Here is an 18,960-nt window from a genome sequence, read left to right as displayed (position 1 = left end):
GTTGTGGCTGAAGGTTATGGCCCCAGTGAGGTATGGGCAGTCCTTTCACGGGAGCAGCAGTAGTGGTAACCAACCAGCAGGACAAGGGGGAGGTAACCAAGGGGCACAAAGCACTAAGAAGGAAGTGGGAACTTGCTGGCAATTTAATGACGGCCAATGCAAGTACGGGACCTCCTGTAAATTCAAACACGTGTGCTCCCATTGTAATGGAAGCTCACACGGAGCATCAAAATGCTTTAAGAAGGGTAAGGGAAAGCCGACAGTGGGTACCGGTCAAAGGGGTGACTCCGGTGAGGGTGCACGCGATGGCCCCCTTTCTAAGTAGGTATCCTGATCAGTCGAAGGCTAAGGTCATTTCGGATGGGTTTTTGGAAGGTTTTAGAATCCCTCCTCCTGAGCACGAGGTCCCCTTTTCACTAAAAAATTTGACGTCGGCTTCCCTTCATCCGGATGTGGTTAGCGTGAAGTTGGCTAAGGAGGTGGAATTGGGCAGGATGGCGGGACCGTTTCGGGTATTACCCAGCAGCAGGGTGATTATCTCGCCACTGGGGGTTGTGCCCAAAAAAGAGCTGAATAAGTTTCGTTTGATTCAGCATTTGTCGTACCCGAAGGGGCTCTCGGTGAATGATGGCATTGCACAGGAATTATGTTCAGTTGAATATACATCATTTGATGCGGCGGTGCGATGGGTACAGCGTTATGGGTCAGGATCGTTGCTAGCCAAGACGGATATCGAGTCGGCTTTTCGGTTGCTGCCAGTTCACCCGGATAGCATCCCGTTGTTAGGTTGTTTTTGGAATGGGGCATATTACATGGATAGGTGTTTGCCAATGGGTTGTGCAATTTCGTGTTCTTTGTTTGAAACGTTTAGTACCTTTTTGGAATGGGTGGTGATGGACCTGGCATCAGTTAATTCAGTCATTCATTATTTGGATGATTTTTTGTTTATAGGCCCTCCGCAATCGTTATTGTGTAGGAATCTGTTAGGTACTATGGTGTGGGTAGCGGAGCATTTTGGTGTACCATTGGCAAAAGAAAAGACAGAAGGCCCTTGCACAATCCTAAGTTTTTTGGGCATTGTAATTGATACAGAAAGGATGGAGTGCCGGTTACCTGAAGATAAATTGTGTCTGCTCAAGCAGGAGGTCGATAGAGTCAGGAGGTTGCGCAAGGTGACCCTGAGGGAGCTACAATCGCTGTTGGGGCGCTTAAATTTTGCATGCAGGATTATGCCAATGGGCAGAATATTTTGTCGCAGGTTGTCAGGCGCCACAGCAGGAGTGCGTGGGGCTCATCATTTTATCCGCCTAAATAAGGAACACAAGGAGGATCTGAGGGTTTGGAAGTTGTTTTTGGAAAGCTTTAATGGCAGGTCATTAATCCAGCAGGAGTTTGTAAGCAGTTTTGATTGTGAGATTTTTACAGATGCTGCGGGAGGTGCTGGATACGGGGCCTACTGGAAAGGGCGGTGGAGTGTTGGGGCATGGCCGATTGGGTGGACGGAGAGGGGACTTACGAGGAACCTGGCGTTTTTGGAATTGTTCCCTATTGTTGTTGCGGTTACTATTTGGGGGGAGTGTTTTGCCAACAGGAGAATTCGGTTTCATTGCGATAACATGGGAGTGGTGTCTGTCATCAACAGCTTGTCGGCCTCATCCCCGCCTGTGATTAGGCTACTGAGGGAACTAGTACTTTGTTGTCTTAAGCTGAACGCTTGGATTACAGCGGTCCATGTTCCAGGTGTACAAAATTCCATAGCAGAAGCCTTATCTCGTTTTCAGTGGGACCGTTTTCGGGCGCTAGCACCAGAGGCCGAGGACGTGGGTCAAGAATGCCCTTCGCATTTGTGGCAACTGGTTATGGAGGAGCCGGACGGTTAATAAGGGAGTCCATTACGAGGCAGACCTGGGCATCATACGAGGCATCGTGGCGAGTATGGCGAAGTTGGATTCTGGAGTGGGGTGTGGTGGAAGGTGAAGGAGATAGAGAGATGGCGGTGTTGTTTCTTGTGGGAAGGGCAGCAGAGATTGGATGGTCTGTGTCAAAAGTTAGTAAATTTGTAGCAGGATTGGCATTCGCTTTTAAATTGCAGGGGTTAAAAGATGTTACAAAATCGTTTTTAGTGAAGCAAGCACTTAGGGGCTTTAGGAGAGGCGGTAAGGTGTTAGATAAACGAAGACCGGTGACTTTTAGTATTTTAGAGCGGTTGGGTTTAGTGTTGGATAAGATTTGCTGTTCAGTTTTTGAAGCCACACTGTTTAGGTTGGCTTTTTCATTGGCGTTCTTTGGCGCACTAAGATTAGGTGAGTTGGTGGCACCAAGTAGGAATAAGGTTGGGGGTTTGTTTGCCGAGGACGTGAGTGGTCGGAAAGGGGGCATCGAATTTTGGATTAGGAGGGCGAAGATGGATCAATTGGGCAGAGGCAAGCTAGTGGTATTGGGGGAAGTTGATGGATCGTTTATGTGTCCTAGGAGATGTTTAATGGCTTACTGGCAGGTTTGGTCGGGACGTAAGGGCCCATTATTGTGTCATAAAAACGGAGAGTTTCTGTCACGTTTTCAATTTATTGCAGTATTTAAAAAAGGGATCCGGGAGTTGGGCCTTAGTCCTGAGGTGTACGGGTCGCATTCTTTCAGAATCGGTGCGGCGTCAGAAGCGGACGGTTTGGGTTTAGGAAAGGATGTGATAAAACGCATCGGGAGGTGGAGTTCAGATCGTTATCTGTCCTATGTACGGCATTAGGTCTGCAGGCTTATGTTTTATCTGGTCAGAAGTGAATACAATTCTTTGGTTGTCTTATTGCAGGTGACGTCCCGTTGTTAGTCTGGATTCTTGGACACTCTTTCGTTCATTGGGGGGCGCTGCGGGCGGATGTGAGGCCAAACGGTAGGCAATTGGGTTTTAGCAGAGAGCAAGTGGTGGTCCGGTGGCTGGGTTTTAGAGGGATGGTATGGAGAAGGGTGCTTCCTGAATTCCATAAGGCGGCTCGTTTGGACCGGGGGCCGGACATTTTGGTGGTGCATATGGGGGGGAATGATTTGGGGGTTCGGCCAGTTAGGGAATTGATGAGGGATATTCGAATTGATTTTTTAAGGTTATGGACATCTTTTCCTGGGGTGTTGACGGTTTGGTCTGACATTGTGCCGAGAAAAAATTGGAGGGAGGCCAGATCAGTGAAGGGCATTAATAGGGCACGAGTAAAGTTGAATAGAGCCATAGCAGCTTTTGTTGGTAGAAATGGGGGTGTAAGTGTTCGGCATCTTGATCTTGAGGCAGGGGTTGGTGATTTTTGGGCAAAGGATGGGGTGCACCTGAACGATATTGGGATTGATTTATGGGCATTATCTATACAGGAGGGGATTGAGAGGGCTTTGGCAGTGTTGGGGCGCTCACGAGCCTGAGGTGGTCAGGGCTGTTCGTTTGTGGCGGGGGGTGGGGTTCTTGGAGTTGGCACAGAAGTGTCGGTGGGAAAGTTATTGGAAATTTACAGGCAGTGGCTTGATTAAGCGGGGTGATCTGGCATTTGGTTTTGGGCTCTGGACGGGGTTTTACCCTGGGAGCTTTTGGTGCCCTCGAGCTGGTGATGGACGGCTGAGGGTAATACGGTGGTTCGATTTCGGTTTAGTTATGCCAGATCTAATTTTTAACTCCAAGAACCCTCCCTTCTTATTTATTTGAATAATAATGTTTATATGTTAATGTTGTTTGTTAATAAAATGGCCGCTGTGGCCAAATTTATCCAAAGAAATTACAGGTGCAGTGTTTTTATTTGTTAAGCTACTTGAGGTTGGTAAGATGGGGAGGGGTATTACGGAACTATGGAACCCGGGTTGGCCGTACACGGTCAAGAAGGGGGCTGGAGGCATGGGAACCTAGAAGGAAGCCCCACATGACCGGGATTGGCCAGGAGGGTGCAATTTTTAAATCCCAATGGTCGGGATTGGGTATAGGTTTGGAGGGGCTGGCATTTGGATGGGGGTGGGGTAAAGGGGGGAAGAGGTATAATAGGGAAAAGTGCGGGAAAACGGGCAGTCCAGGGAAGAAGCCATTGAGAGAAGTTCCCACCCACCCTCTCTTTTTTGTTTTCCTTTGGTATATTTTGTGATTAATGGTAAAAGGGTGGTTGTTTATCGTGAAAGAATTAAAGGGGCATTTGATGTTATGCATTATAATGGGTTATATTAAAAGTGTTATGTAAAGTTGTGTAAGAAGGTATGTCGCAGTGGCTTGGCGGGGGGTGGGGTTCTTGGAGTTGGCACAGAAGTGTCGGTGAGAAAGTTATTGGAAATTTACAGGCAGTGGCTTGATTAAGCGGGGTGATCTGGCATTTGGTTTTGGGCTCTGGACGGGGTTTTACCCTGGGAGCTTTTGGTGCCCTCGAGCTGGTGATGGACGGCTGAGGGTAATACGGTGGTTCGATTTCGGTTTAGTTATGCCAGATCTAATTTTTAACTCCAAGAACCCTCCCTTCTTATTTATTTGAATAATAATGTTTATATGTTAATGTTGTTTGTTAATAAAATGGCCGCTGTGGCCAAATTTATCCAAAGAAATTACAGGTGCAGTGTTTTTATTTGTTAAGCTACTTGAGGTTGGTAAGATGGGGAGGGGTATTACGGAACTATGGAACCCGGGTTGGCCGTACACGGTCATGTTAAGCAGTTGTTTTTGGTGTATGGCATTGTCTGTTAAGCAGTTGTCTTTAGTGTATGGCAATGCCTGTTAAGCAGTTGTCTTTAGTGTATGGCATTGCCTGTTAAGCAGTTGTCTCTGATGTATGGCATTGTCTGTTAAGCAGTTGTCTTTGGTGTATGGCATTGTCTGTTAAGCAGTTGTCTTTGGTGTATGGCATTGTCTGTTAAGCAGTTGTCTTTAGTGTATGGCACTGTCTGTTAAGCAGTTGTCTTTGATGTATGGCATTGTCTGTTAAGCAGTTGTCTTTAGTGTATGGCAGTGTCTGTTAAGCAGTTGTCTTTGGTGTATGGCATTGCCTGTTAAGCAGTTGTCTTTGGTGTATGGCATTGTCTGTTAAGCAGTTCTCCTTGGTGTATGGCATTGTCTGTTATGCCGTTGTCTTTGGTGCATGGCATTGCCTGTTAAGCAGTTGTCTTTAGTGTATGGCATTGTCTGTTAAGCAGTTGTCTTTGGTGTATGGCATTGTCTTTTAAGCAGTTGTCTTTGGTGTATGGCATTGCCTGTTAAGCAGTTGTCTTTGGTGTATGGCATTGCCTGTTAAGCAGTTGTCTCTGGTAAATGTTCTTTTTTGTTAAGCAGTTGTCTTTGGTGTATTGCATTGCCTGTTAAGCAGTTGTCTTTGGTGTACGGCATTGCCTCTTAATCAGTTGTCTTTGGTGTATCGCATTGCCTGTTAAGCAGTTGTCTTTGGTGTAATACGTTGTCTGTTAAGCAGTTGTCTTTGGTGTATGTCATTGTCTGTTAAGCAGTTGTCTTTGGTGTATGGCATTGTCTGTTAAGCAGTTGTCTTTAGTGTATGTCATTGCCTGTTAAGCAGTTGTCTTTGGTGTAATGCGTTGTCTGTTAAGCAGTTGTCTTTGGTGTATTGCATTGTCTGTTAAGCAGTTGTCTTTGGTGTATGGCATTGCCTGTTAAGCAGTTGTCTTTAGTGTATGTCATTGCCTGTTAAGCAGTTGTCTTTGGTGTATGGCATTGTCTGTTAAGCAGTTGTCTTTGGTGTATGGCATTGCCTGTTAAGCAGTTGTCTTTGGTGTATGGCATTGTCTGTTAAGCAGTTGTCCTTGGTGTATGGCATTGCCTGTTAAGCAGTTGTCTTTGGTGTATGGCATTGCCTGTTAAGCAGTTGTCTTTGGTGTATGGCATTGTCTGTTAAGCAGTTGTCCTTGGTGTATGGCATTGCCTGTTAAGCAGTTGTCTTTGGTGTATGGCATTGTCTGTTAAGCAGTTGTCCTTGGTGTATGGCATTGTCTGTTAAGCAGTTGTCTTTAGTGTATGGCAGTGTCTGTTAAGCAGTTGTCTTTAGTGTATGGCAGTGTCTGTTAAGCAGTTGTCTTTGGTATATGGCATTGCCTGTTAAGCAGTTGTCTTTGGTGTATGGCATTGTCTGTTAAGCAGTTGTCCTTGGTGTATGGCATTGTCTGTTAAGCAGTTGTCTTTGGTGCATGGCATTGTCTGTTAAGCAGTTGTCTTTGGTGTATGGCATTGCCTGTTAAGCAGTTGTCTTTGGTGTATGGCATTGTCTGTTAAGCAGTTGTCTTTGGTGTATCGCAGTGTCTGTTAAGCAGTTGTCTTTAGTGTATGGCAGTGTCTGTTAAGCAGTTGTCTTTAGTGTATGGCAGTGTCTGTTAAGCAGTTGTCTTTGGTATATGGCATTGCCTGTTAAGCAGTTGTCTTTGGTGTATGGCATTGTCTGTTAAGCAGTTGTCCTTGGTGTATGGCATTGTCTGTTAAGCAGTTGTCTTTGGTGCATGGCATTGTCTGTTAAGCAGTTGTCTTTGGTGTATGGCATTGCCTGTTAAGCAGTTGTCTTTGGTGTATGGCATTGTCTGTTAAGCAGTTGTCTTTGGTGTATCGCAGTGTCTGTTAAGCAGTTGTCTTTAGTGTATGGCAGTGTCTGTTAAGCAGTTGTCTTTAGTGTATGGCAGTGTCTGTTAAGCAGTTGTCTTTGGTATATGGCATTGCCTGTTAAGCAGTTGTCTTTGGTGTATGGCATTGTCTGTTAAGCAGTTGTCTTTGGTGTATGGCATTGTCTGTTAAGCAGTTGTCCTTGGTGTATCGCATTGTCTGTTAAGCAGTTGTCTTTGGTGTATCGCATTGTCTGTTAAGCAGTTGTCTTTGGTGTATCGCAGTGTCTGTTAAGCAGTTGTCTTTAGTGTATGGCAGTGTCTGTTAAGCAGTTGTCTTTGGTATATGGCATTGCCTGTTAAGCAGTTGTCTTTGGTGTATGGCATTGTCTGTTAAGCAGTTGTCTTTGGTGTATGGCATTGTCTGTTAAGCAGTTGTCTTTGGTGTATGGCATTGTCTGTTAAGCAGTTGTCCTTGGTGTATCGCATTGTCTGTTAAGCAGTTGTCTTTGGTGTATGGCATTGTCTGTTAAGCAGTTGTCTTTGGTGTATGGCATTGCCTGTTAAGCAGTTGTCTTTGGTGTATGGCATTGTCTGTTAAGCAGTTGTCTTTGGTGTATGGCATTGCCTGTTAAGCAGTTGTCTTTGGTGTATGGCATTGTCTGTTAAGCAGTTGTCCTTGGTGTATGGCATTGCCTGTTAAGCAGTTGTCTTTGGTGTATGGCATTGCCTGTTAAGCAGTTGTCTTTGGTGTATGGCATTGTCTGTTAAGCAGTTGTCCTTGGTGTATGGCATTGCCTGTTAAGCAGTTGTCTTTGGTGTATGGCATTGTCTGTTAAGCAGTTGTCCTTGGTGTATGGCATTGTCTGTTAAGCAGTTGTCTTTAGTGTATGGCAGTGTCTGTTAAGCAGTTGTCTTTAGTGTATGGCAGTGTCTGTTAAGCAGTTGTCTTTGGTATATGGCATTGCCTGTTAAGCAGTTGTCTTTGGTGTATGGCATTGTCTGTTAAGCAGTTGTCCTTGGTGTATGGCATTGTCTGTTAAGCAGTTGTCTTTGGTGCATGGCATTGTCTGTTAAGCAGTTGTCTTTGGTGTATGGCATTGCCTGTTAAGCAGTTGTCTTTGGTGTATGGCATTGTCTGTTAAGCAGTTGTCTTTGGTGTATCGCAGTGTCTGTTAAGCAGTTGTCTTTAGTGTATGGCAGTGTCTGTTAAGCAGTTGTCTTTGGTATATGGCATTGCCTGTTAAGCAGTTGTCTTTGGTGTATGGCATTGTCTGTTAAGCAGTTGTCCTTGGTGTATGGCATTGTCTGTTAAGCAGTTGTCTTTGGTGCATGGCATTGTCTGTTAAGCAGTTGTCTTTGGTGTATGGCATTGCCTGTTAAGCAGTTGTCTTTGGTGTATGGCATTGTCTGTTAAGCAGTTGTCTTTGGTGTATCGCAGTGTCTGTTAAGCAGTTGTCTTTAGTGTATGGCAGTGTCTGTTAAGCAGTTGTCTTTGGTATATGGCATTGCCTGTTAAGCAGTTGTCTTTGGTGTATGGCATTGTCTGTTAAGCAGTTGTCTTTGGTGTATGGCATTGTCTGTTAAGCAGTTGTCCTTGGTGTATCGCATTGTCTGTTAAGCAGTTGTCTTTGGTGTATCGCATTGTCTGTTAAGCAGTTGTCTTTGGTGTATGGCATTGTCTGTTAAGCAGTTGTCTTTGGTGTATGGCATTGCCTGTTAAGCAGTTGTCTTTGGTGTATGGCATTGTCTGTTAAGCAGTTGTCTTTGGTGTATGGCATTGCCTGTTAAGCAGTTGTCTTTGGTGTATGGCATTGTCTGTTAAGCAGTTGTCCTTGGTGTATGGCATTGCCTGTTAAGCAGTTGTCTTTGGTGTATGGCATTGCCTGTTAAGCAGTTGTCTTTGGTGTATGGCATTGTCTGTTAAGCAGTTGTCCTTGGTGTATGGCATTGCCTGTTAAGCAGTTGTCTTTGGTGTATGGCATTGTCTGTTAAGCAGTTGTCCTTGGTGTATGGCATTGTCTGTTAAGCAGTTGTCTTTAGTGTATGGCAGTGTCTGTTAAGCAGTTGTCTTTAGTGTATGGCAGTGTCTGTTAAGCAGTTGTCTTTGGTATATGGCATTGCCTGTTAAGCAGTTGTCTTTGGTGTATGGCATTGTCTGTTAAGCAGTTGTCCTTGGTGTATGGCATTGTCTGTTAAGCAGTTGTCTTTGGTGCATGGCATTGTCTGTTAAGCAGTTGTCTTTGGTGTATGGCATTGCCTGTTAAGCAGTTGTCTTTGGTGTATGGCATTGTCTGTTAAGCAGTTGTCTTTGGTGTATCGCAGTGTCTGTTAAGCAGTTGTCTTTAGTGTATGGCAGTGTCTGTTAAGCAGTTGTCTTTGGTATATGGCATTGCCTGTTAAGCAGTTGTCTTTGGTGTATGGCATTGTCTGTTAAGCAGTTGTCCTTGGTGTATGGCATTGTCTGTTAAGCAGTTGTCTTTGGTGCATGGCATTGTCTGTTAAGCAGTTGTCTTTGGTGTATGGCATTGCCTGTTAAGCAGTTGTCTTTGGTGTATGGCATTGTCTGTTAAGCAGTTGTCTTTGGTGTATCGCATTGCCTGTTAAGCAGTTGTCTTTGGTGTATGGCATTGTCTGTTAAGCAGTTGTCTTTGGTGTATCGCATTGTCTGTTAAGCAGTTGTCTTTGGTGTATTGCATTGTCTGTTAAGCAGTTGTCTTTGGTGTATGGCATTGTCTGTTAAGCAGTTGTCTTTGGTGTATGGCATTGCCTGTTAAGCAGTTGTCTTTGGTGTATGGCATTGTCTGTTAAGCAGTTGTCTTTGGTGTATGGCATTGTCTGTTAAGCAGTTGTCTTTGGTGTATGGCATTGCCTGTTAAGCAGTTGTCTTTGGTGTATGGCATTGTCTGTTAAGCAGTTGTCTTTGGTGTATGGCATTGTCTGTTAAGCAGTTGTCTTTAGTGTATGGCATTGCCTGTTAAGCAGTTGTCTTTGGTGTATGGCATTGCCTGTTAAGCAATTGTCTTTGGTGTATGGCACTGCCTGTTAAGCAGCTGTCTTTGGTGTATGGCATTGCCTGTTATGCATTTGTCTTTGGTGTATGGTGTTGTCTGTTAAGCAGTAGTCTTTGGTGTATGGCATTGCCTGTTAAGCAGTTGTCTTTGGTAAATGGCTTTTTTTGTTAAGCAGTTGTGTTTGTTGTATCGCATTGCCTGTTAAGCAGTTGTCTTTGGGGTATGGCATTGCCTCTTAATCAGTTGTCTTTGGTGTAATGCATTGCCTGTTAAGCAGTTGTCTTTGGTGTATGGCATTGCCTGTTAAGCAGTTGTCTTTGGTGTATGGCATTGCCTGTTAAGCAGTTGTCTCTGGTAAATGTTCTTTTTTGTTAAGCAGTTGTCTTTGGTGTATGGCAGTGTCTGTTAAGCAGTTGTCCTTGGTGTATGGCATTGTCTGTTAAGCAGTTGTCTTTGGTGTATGGCATTGCCTGTTAAGCAGTTGTCTTTGGTGTATGGCATTGCCTGTTAAGCAGTTGTTTTGGTGTATGGCATTGTCTGTTAAGCAGTTGTCTTTGGTGTAATGCGTTGTCTGTTAAGCAGTTGTCTTTGGTGTATGGCATTGTCTGTTAAGCAGTTGTCTTTGGTGTATGGCATTGTCTGTTAAGCAGTTGTCTTTAGTGTATGTCATTGCCTGTTAAGCAGTTGTCTTTGATGTAATGCGTTGTCTGTTAAGCAGTTGTCTTTGGTGTATGGCATTGTCTGTTAAGCAGTTGTCTTTGGTGTATGGCATTGCCTGTTAAGCAGTTGTCTTTGGTGTATGGCATTGTCTGTTAAGCAGTTGTTTTGGTGTATGGCATTGTCTGTTAAGCAGTTGTCTTTGGTGTATGGCATTGTCTGTTAAGCAGTTGTCTTTGGTGTATGGCATTACCTCTTAATCAGTTGTCTTTGGTGTATGGCATTGCCTGTTAAGCAGTTGTCTTTGGTGTAATGCGTTGTCTGTTAAGCAGTTGTCTTTGGTGTATGGCATTGTCTGTTAAGCAGTTGTCTTTGGTGTATGGCATTGTCTGTTAAGCAGCTGTCTTTAGTGTATGTCATTGCCTGTTAAGCAGTTGTCTTTGATGTAATGCGTTGTCTGTTAAGCAGTTGTCTTTGGTGCATGGCATTGTCTGTTAAGCAGTTGTCTTTGGTGTATGGCATTGTCTGTTAAGCAGTTGTCTTTGGTGTATGGCATTGCCTGTTAAGCAGTTGTCTTTGGTGTATGGCACTGCCTGTTAAGCAGCTGTCTTTGGTGTATGGCATTGCCTGTTATGCATTTGTCTTTGGTGTATGGTGTTGTCTGTTAAGCAGTTGTCTTTGGTAAATGGCTTTTTTTGTTAAGCAGTTGTGTTTGTTGTATCGCATTGCCTGTTAAGCAGTTGTCTTTGGGGTATGGCATTGCCTCTTAATCAGTTGTCTTTGGTGTATGGCATTGCCTGTTAAGCAGTTGTCTTTGGTGTAAGGCGTTGTCTGTTAAGCAGTTGTCTTTGGTGTATGGCATTGCCTGTTAAGCAGTTGTCTTTGGTGTATGGCATTGCCTGTTAAGCAGTTGTCTCTGGTAAATGTTCTTTTTTGTTAAGCAGTTGTCTTTGGTGTATGGCAGTGTCTGTTAAGCAGTTGTCCTTGGTGTATGGCATTGTCTGTTAAGCAGTTGTCTTTGGTGTATGGCATTGCCTGTTAAGCAGTTGTCTTTGGTGTATGGCATTGCCTGTTAAGCAGTTGTTTTGGTGTATGGCATTGTCTGTTAAGCAGTTGTCTTTGGTGTAATGCGTTGTCTGTTAAGCAGTTGTCTTTGGTGTATGGCATTGTCTGTTAAGCAGTTGTCTTTGGTGTATGGCATTGTCTGTTAAGCAGTTGTCTTTAGTGTATGTCATTGCCTGTTAAGCAGTTGTCTTTGATGTAATGCGTTGTCTGTTAAGCAGTTGTCTTTGGTGTATGGCATTGTCTGTTAAGCAGTTGTCTTTGGTGTATGGCATTGCCTGTTAAGCAGTTGTCTTTGGTGTATGGCATTGTCTGTTAAGCAGTTGTTTTGGTGTATGGCATTGTCTGTTAAGCAGTTGTCTTTGGTGTATGGCATTGTCTGTTAAGCAGTTGTCTTTGGTGTATGGCATTACCTCTTAATCAGTTGTCTTTGGTGTATGGCATTGCCTGTTAAGCAGTTGTCTTTGGTGTAATGCGTTGTCTGTTAAGCAGTTGTCTTTGGTGTATGGCATTGTCTGTTAAGCAGTTGTCTTTGGTGTATGGCATTGCCTGTTAAGCAGTTGTCTTTGGTGTATGGCACTGCCTGTTAAGCAGCTGTCTTTCGTGTATGGCATTGCCTGTTATGCATTTGTCTTTGGTGTATGGTGTTGTCTGTTAAGCAGTTGTCTTTGGTAAATGGCTTTTTTTGTTAAGCAGTTGTGTTTGTTGTATCGCATTGCCTGTTAAGCAGTTGTCTTTGGGGTATGGCATTGCCTCTTAATCAGTTGTCTTTGGTGTATGGCATTGCCTGTTAAGCAGTTGTCTTTGGTGTAAGGCGTTGTCTGTTAAGCAGTTGTCTTTGGTGTATGGCATTGCCTGTTAAGCAGTTGTCTTTGGTGTATGGCATTGCCTGTTAAGCAGTTGTCTCTGGTAAATGTTCTTTTTTGTTAAGCAGTTGTCTTTGGTGTATGGCAGTGTCTGTTAAGCAGTTGTCCTTGGTGTATGGCATTGTCTGTTAAGCAGTTGTCTTTGGTGTATGGCATTGCCTGTTAAGCAGTTGTCTTTGGTGTATGGCATTGCCTGTTAAGCAGTTGTTTTGGTGTATAGAATTGTCTGTTAAGCAGTTGTCTTTGGTGTAATGCGTTGTCTGTTAAGCAGTTGTCTTTGGTGTATGGCATTGTCTGTTAAGCAGTTGTCTTTGGTGTATGGCATTGTCTGTTAAGCAGTTGTCTTTAGTGTATGTCATTGCCTGTTAAGCAGTTGTCTTTGATGTAATGCGTTGTCTGTTAAGCAGTTGTCTTTGGTGTATGGCATTGTCTGTTAAGCAGTTGTCTTTGGTGTATGGCATTGTCTGTTAAGCAGTTGTTTTGGTGTATGGCATTGTCTGTTAAGCAGTTGTCTTTGGTGTATGGCATTGTCTGTTAAGCAGTTGTCTTTGGTGTATGGCATTACCTCTTAATCAGTTGTCTTTGGTGTATGGCATTGCCTGTTAAGCAGTTGTCTTTGGTGTAATGCGTTGTCTGTTAAGCAGTTGTCTTTGGTGTATGGCATTGTCTGTTAAGCAGTTGTCTTTGGTGTATGGCATTGTCTGTTAAGCAGCTGTCTTTAGTGTATCTCATTGCCTGTTAAGCAGTTGTCTTTGACGTAATGCGTTGTCTGTTAAGCAGTTGTCTTTGGTGTATGGCATTGTCTGTTAAGCAGTTGTCTTTGGTGTATGGCATTGTCTGTTAAGCAGTTGTCTTTGGTGTATGGCATTGTCTGTTAAGCAGTTGTCTTTAGTATATGTCATTGCCTGTTAAGCAGTTGTCTTTGGTGTAATGCGTTGTCTGTTAAGCAGTTGTCTTTGGTGTATGGCATTGCCTGTTAAGCAGTTGTCTTTACTGTATGTCATTGCCTGTTAAGCAGTTGTCTTTGGTGTATGGCATTGTCTGTTAAGCAGTTGTCTTTGGTGTATGGCATTGTCTGTTAAGCAGTTGTCTTTGGTGTATGGCAGTGTCTGTTAAGCAGTTGTCTTTGGTGTATGGCATTGTCTGTTAAGCAGTTGTCTTTGGTGTATGGCATTGCCTGTTAAGCAGTTGTCTTTGGTGTATGGCATTTTCTGTTAAGCAATTGTCTTTGGTGTATGGCATTGTCTGTTAAGCAGTTGTCTTTGGTGTATGGCATTGTCTGTTAAGCAGTTGTCTTTAGTGTATGTCATTGCCTGTTAAGCAGTTGTCTTTGGTGTAATGCGTTGTCTGTTAAGCAGTTGTCTTTGGTGTATGGCATTGTCTGTTAAGCAGTTGTCTTTGGTGTATGGCATTGTCTGTTAAGCAGTTGTCTTTAGTATATGTCATTACCTGTTAAGCAGTTGTCTTTGGTGTAATGCGTTGTCTGTTAAGCAGTTGTCTTTGGTGTATGGCATTGTCTGTTAAGCAGTTGTCTTTGGTGTATGGCATTGCCTGTTAAGCAGTTGTCTTTAGTGTATGTCATTGCCTGTTAAGCAGTTGTCTTTGGTGTATGGCATTGTCTGTTAAGCAGTTGTCTTTGGTGTATGGCATTGTCTGTTAAGCAGTTGTCTTTGGTGTATGGCAATGTCTTTTAAGCAGTTGTCTTTGGTGTATGGCATTGTCTGTTAAGCAGTTGTCTTTGGTGTATGGCAGTGTCTGTTAAGCAGTTGTCTTTGGTGTATGGCATTGTCTGTTAAGCAGTTGTCTTTGGTGTATGGCAGTGTCTGTTAAGCAGTTGTCTTTGGTGTATGGCAGTGTCTGTTAAGCAGTTGTCTTTGGTGTATGGCATTGCCTGTTAAGCAGTTGTCTTTGGTGTATGGCAGTGTCTGTTAAGCAGTTGTCTTTGGTGTATGGCATTGCCTGTTAAGCAGTTGTCCTTGGTGTATGGCATTGTCTGTTATGCAGTTGTCTTTATTGTATGGCAATGCATGTTAAGCAGTTGTCTTTGGTGTATGGCAGTGTCTGTTAAGCAGTTGTCTTTGGTGTATGGCATTGTCTGTTAAGCAGTTGTCCTTGGTGTATGGCAATGTATGTTAAGCAGTTGTCTTTATTGTATGGCAATGCATGTTAAGCAGTTGTCTTTAGTGTATGGCATTGCCTGTTATGCAGTTGTCTTTAGTGTATGGCATTGTCTGTTAAGCAGTTGTCTTTGGTGTATGGCATTGTCTTTTAAGCAGTTGTCTTTGGTGTATGGCAGTGTCTGTTAAGCAGTTGTCTTTGGTGTATGGCATTGTCTTTTAAGCAGTTGTCTTTGGTGTATGGCAGTGTCTGTTAAGCAGTTGTCTTTGGTGTATGGCATTGCCTGTTAAGCAGTTGTCTTTGGTGTATGGCATTGTCTGTTAAGCAGTTGTCTTTGGTGTAATGCGTTGTCTGTTAAGCAGTTGTCTTTGGTGTATGGCATTGTCTGTTAAGCAGTTGTCTTTGGTGTATGGCATTGTCTGTTAAGCAGTTGTCTTTGGTGTATGGCATTGTCTTTTAAGCAGTTGTCTTTGGTGTATGGCGTTGTCTGTTAAGAAGTTGTCTTTGGTGTATGGCATTGCCTGTTAAGCAGTTGTCTTTGGTGTATGGCATTGTCTGTTAAGCAGTTGTCTTTAGTGTATGGCATTGCCTGTTGAGCAGTTGTCTTTGGTGTATGGCATTGCCTGTTATTCAGTTGTCTTTGGTGTATGGCGTTGTCTGTTAAGCAGTTGTCTTTGGTGTATGGCATTGCCTGTTAAGCAGTTGTCTTTGGTAAATGGCTTTTTTTGTTAAGCAGTTGTGTTTGTTGTATCGCATTGCCTGTTAAGCAGTTGTCTTTGGGGTATGGCATTGCCTCTTAATCAGTTGTCTTTTGTGTATGGCATTGCCTGTTAAGCAGTTGTCTTTGGTGTAAGGCGTTGTCTGTTAAGCAGTTGTCTTTGGTGTATGGCATTGTCTGTTAAGCAGTTGTCTTTGGTGTATGGCATTGCCTGTTAAGCAGTTGTCTTTGGTGTATGGCATTGTCTGTTAAGCAGTTGTCTTTGGTGTAATGCGTTGTCTGTTAAGCAGTTGTCTTTGGTGTATGGCATTGCCTGTTAAGCAGTTGTCTTTGGGGTATGGCATTGCCTCTTAATCAGTTGTCTTTGGTGTATGGCATTGCCTGTTAAGCAGTTGTCTTTGGTGTATGGCATTGCCTGTTAAGCAGTTGTCTTTGGTGTATGACATTGCCTGTTAAGCAGTTGTCTTTAGTGTATGGCATTGCCTGTTAAGCAGTTGTCTTTGGTGTATGGCATTGTCTGTTAAGCAGTTCTCTTTGGTGTAAGGCGTTGTCTGTTAAGCAGTTGTCTTTGGTGTATGGCATTGTCTGTTAAGCAGTTTTCTTTGGTGTATGGCATTGTCTGTTAAGCAGTTGTCTTTGGTGTATGGCATTGTCTGTTAAGCAGTTGTCTGTGTTGTATGGCATTGTCTGTTAAGCAGTTGTCTGTGTTGTATGGCATTGTCTGTTAAGCAGTTGTCTTTGGTGTATGGCATTGCCTGTTAAGCAATTGTCTTTGGTGTATGGCAGTGTCTGTTAAGCAGTTGTCTTTGGTGTATGGCATTGTCTGTTAAGCAGTTGTCTTTAGTGTATGGCATTGCCTGTTAAGCAGTTGTTTTTGGTGTATGGCATTGTCTGTTGAGCAGTTGTCTTTAGTGTATGGCAATGCCTGTTAAGCAGTTGTCTTTAGTGTATGGCATTGTCTGTTATGCAGTTGTCTTTGGTGCATGGCATTGTCTGTTAAGCAGTTGTCTTTAGTGTATGGCAGTGTCTGTTAAGCAGTTGTCTTTGGTGTATGGCATTGCCTGTTAAGCAGTTGTCTTTGGTGTATGGCATTGTCTGTTAAGCAGTTCTCCTTGGTGTATGGCATTGTCTGTTATGCCGTTGTCTTTGGTGCATGGCATTGTCTTTTAAGCAGTTGTCTTTGGTGTATGGCATTGCCTGTTAAGCAGTTGTCTTTGGTGTATGGCATTGCCTGTTAAGCAGTTGTCTCTGGTAAATGTTCTTTTTTGTTAAGCAGTTGTCTTTGGTGTATCGCATTGCCTGTTAAGCAGTTGTCTTTGGTGTATGGCATTGCCTGTTAAGCAGTTGTCTTTGGTGTACGGCATTGCCTCTTAATCAGTTGTCTTTGGTGTATGGCATTGTCTGTTAAGCAGTTGTCTTTGGTGTATGGCATTGCCTGTTAAGCAGTTGTCTTTGGTGTATGGCATTGCCTGTTAAGCAGTTGTCTTTGGTGTATGGCATTGCCTGTTAAGCAGTTGTCTTTGGTGTATGGCATTGCCTGTTAAGCAGTTGTCTTTGGTGTATGGCATTGCCTGTTAAGCAGTTGTCTTTGGTGTATGGCATTGCCTGTTAAGCAGTTGTCTTTGGTGTATGGCATTTCCTGTTAAGCAGTTGTCTCTGGTAAATGTTCTTTTTTGTTAAGCAGTTGTCTTTGGTGTATCGCATTGCCTGTTAAGCAGTTGTCTTTGGTGTATGGCATTGCCTGTTAAGCAGTTGTCTTTGGTGTACGGCATTGCCTCTTAATCAGTTGTCTTTGGTGTATGGCATTGTCTGTTAAGCAGTTGTCTTTGGTGTATGGCATTGTCTGTTAAGCAGTTGTCTTTAGTGTATGTCATTGCCTGTTAAGCAGTTGTCTTTGGTGTAATGCGTTGTCTGTTAAGCAGTTGTCTTTGGTGTATGGCATTGTCTGTTAAGCAGTTGTCTTTGGTGTATGGCATTGCCTGTTAAGCAGTTGTCTTTAGTGTATGACATTGCCTGTTAAGCAGTTGTCTTTGGTGTATGGCATTGTCTGTTAAGCAGTTGTCTTTGGTGTATGGCATTGTCTTTTAAGCAGTTGTCTTTGGTGTATGGCAGTGTCTGTTAAGCAGTTGTCTTTGGTGTATGGCATTGTCTTTTAAGCAGTTGTCTTTGGTGTATGGCAGTGTCTGTTAAGCAGTTGTCTTTGGTGTATGGCATTGTCTTTTAAGCAGTTGTCTTTGGTGTATGGCAGTGTCTGTTAAGCAGTTGTCTTTGGTGTATGGCATTGCCTGTTAAGCAGTTGTCTTTGGTGTATGGCATTGTCTGTTAAGCAGTTGTCTTTGGTGTAATGCGTTGTCTGTTAAGCAGTTGTCTTTGGTGTATGGCATTGTCTGTTAAGCAGTTGTCTTTGGTGTATGGCATTGTCTGTTAAGCAGTTGTCTTTGGTGTATGGCATTGTCTTTTAAGCAGTTGTCTTTGGTGTATGGCGTTGTCTGTTAAGAAGTTGTCTTTGGTGTATGGCATTGCCTGTTAAGCAGTTGTCTTTGGTGTATGGCATTGTCTGTTAAGCAGTTGTCTTTGGTGTATGGCATTGTCTGTTAAGCAGTTGTCCTTGGTGTATGGCATTGTCTGTTATGCAGTTGTCTTTGGTGTATGGCATTGTCTGTTAAGCAGTTGTCTTTGGTGTATGGCATTGTCTGTTAAGCAGTTGTCTTTGGTGCATGGCATTGTCTGTTAAGCAGATGTCTTTATTGTATGGCAATGTATGTTAAGCAGTTGTCTTTAGTGTATGGCATTGTCTGTTATGCAGTTGTCTTTGGTGTATGGCATTGTCTGTAAAGCAGTTGTCTTTGGTGTATGGCATTGCCTGTTAAGCAGATGTCTTTAGTGTATGGCAGTGTCTGTTAAGCAGTTGTCCTTGGTGTATGGCATTGTCTGTTAAGCAGTTGTCTTTGGTGCATGGCATTGTCTGTTAAGCAGTTGTCTTTGGTGTATGGCATTGCCTGTTAAGCAGTTGTCTTTAGTGTATGGCAGTGTCTGTTAAGCAGTTGTCCTTGGTGTATGGCATTGTCTGTTAAGCAGTTGTCTTTGGTGCATGGCATTGTCTGTTAAGCAGTTGTCTTTGGTGTATGGCATTGCCTGTTAAGCAGTTGTCTTTGGTGTATGGCATTGTCTGTTAAGCAGTTGTCTTTGGTGTATGGCATTGTCTGTTAAGCAGTTGTCTTTGGTGTATGGCATTGTCTGTTAAGCAGTTGTCTTTGGTGTATGGCATTGCCTGTTAAGCAGTTGTCTTTGGTGTATGGCATTGTCTGTTATGCATTTGTCTTTGGTGTATGGCATTGTCTGTTAAGCAGTTGTCTTTGGTGTATGGCATTGTCTGTTAAGCAGTTGTCTTTGGTGTATGGCATTGTCTGTTAAGCAGTTGTCTTTGGTGTATGGCATTGTCTGTTAAGCAGTTGTCTTTGGTGTATGGCATTGTCTGTTAAGCAGTTGTCTTTGGTGTATGGCATTGTCTGTTAAGCAGTTTTCTTTGGTGTATCGCATTGTCTGTTAAGCAGTTGTCTTTGGTTTATGGCATTGTCTGTTAAGCAGTTGTCTTTGGTGTATGGCATTGTCTGTTAAGCAGTTGTCTTTGGTGTATGGCATTGCCTGTTAAGCAATTGTCTTTGGTGTATGGCATTGCCTGTTATGCATTTGTCTTTGGTGTATGGCATTGCCTGTTAAGCAATTGTCTTTGGTGTATGGCATTGCCTGTTATGCATTTGTCTTTGGTGTATGGCATTGTCTGTTAAGCAGTTGTCTTTGGTGTATGGCATTGTCTGTTAAGCAGTTGTCTTTGGTGTATGGCATTGCCTGTTAAGCAGTAGTCTTTGGTGTATGGCAGTGTCTGTTAAGCAGTTGTCTTTGGTGTATGGCATTGTCTGTTAAGCAGTTGTCTTTAGTGTATGGCATTGCCTGTTAAGCAGTTGTTTTTGGTGTATGGCATTGT

This window comes from Phyllobates terribilis, unplaced genomic scaffold, assembly GCF_046119375.1.
Source record: "Phyllobates terribilis strain yellow unplaced genomic scaffold, ASM4611937v1 Scaffold_63__1_contigs__length_7903474, whole genome shotgun sequence".
Classification (NCBI taxonomy): Eukaryota; Metazoa; Chordata; class Amphibia; order Anura; family Dendrobatidae; genus Phyllobates; species Phyllobates terribilis.
The sequence above is the reverse complement of the archived record's forward strand: the minus strand, read 5'-3'. Positions refer to the sequence as shown.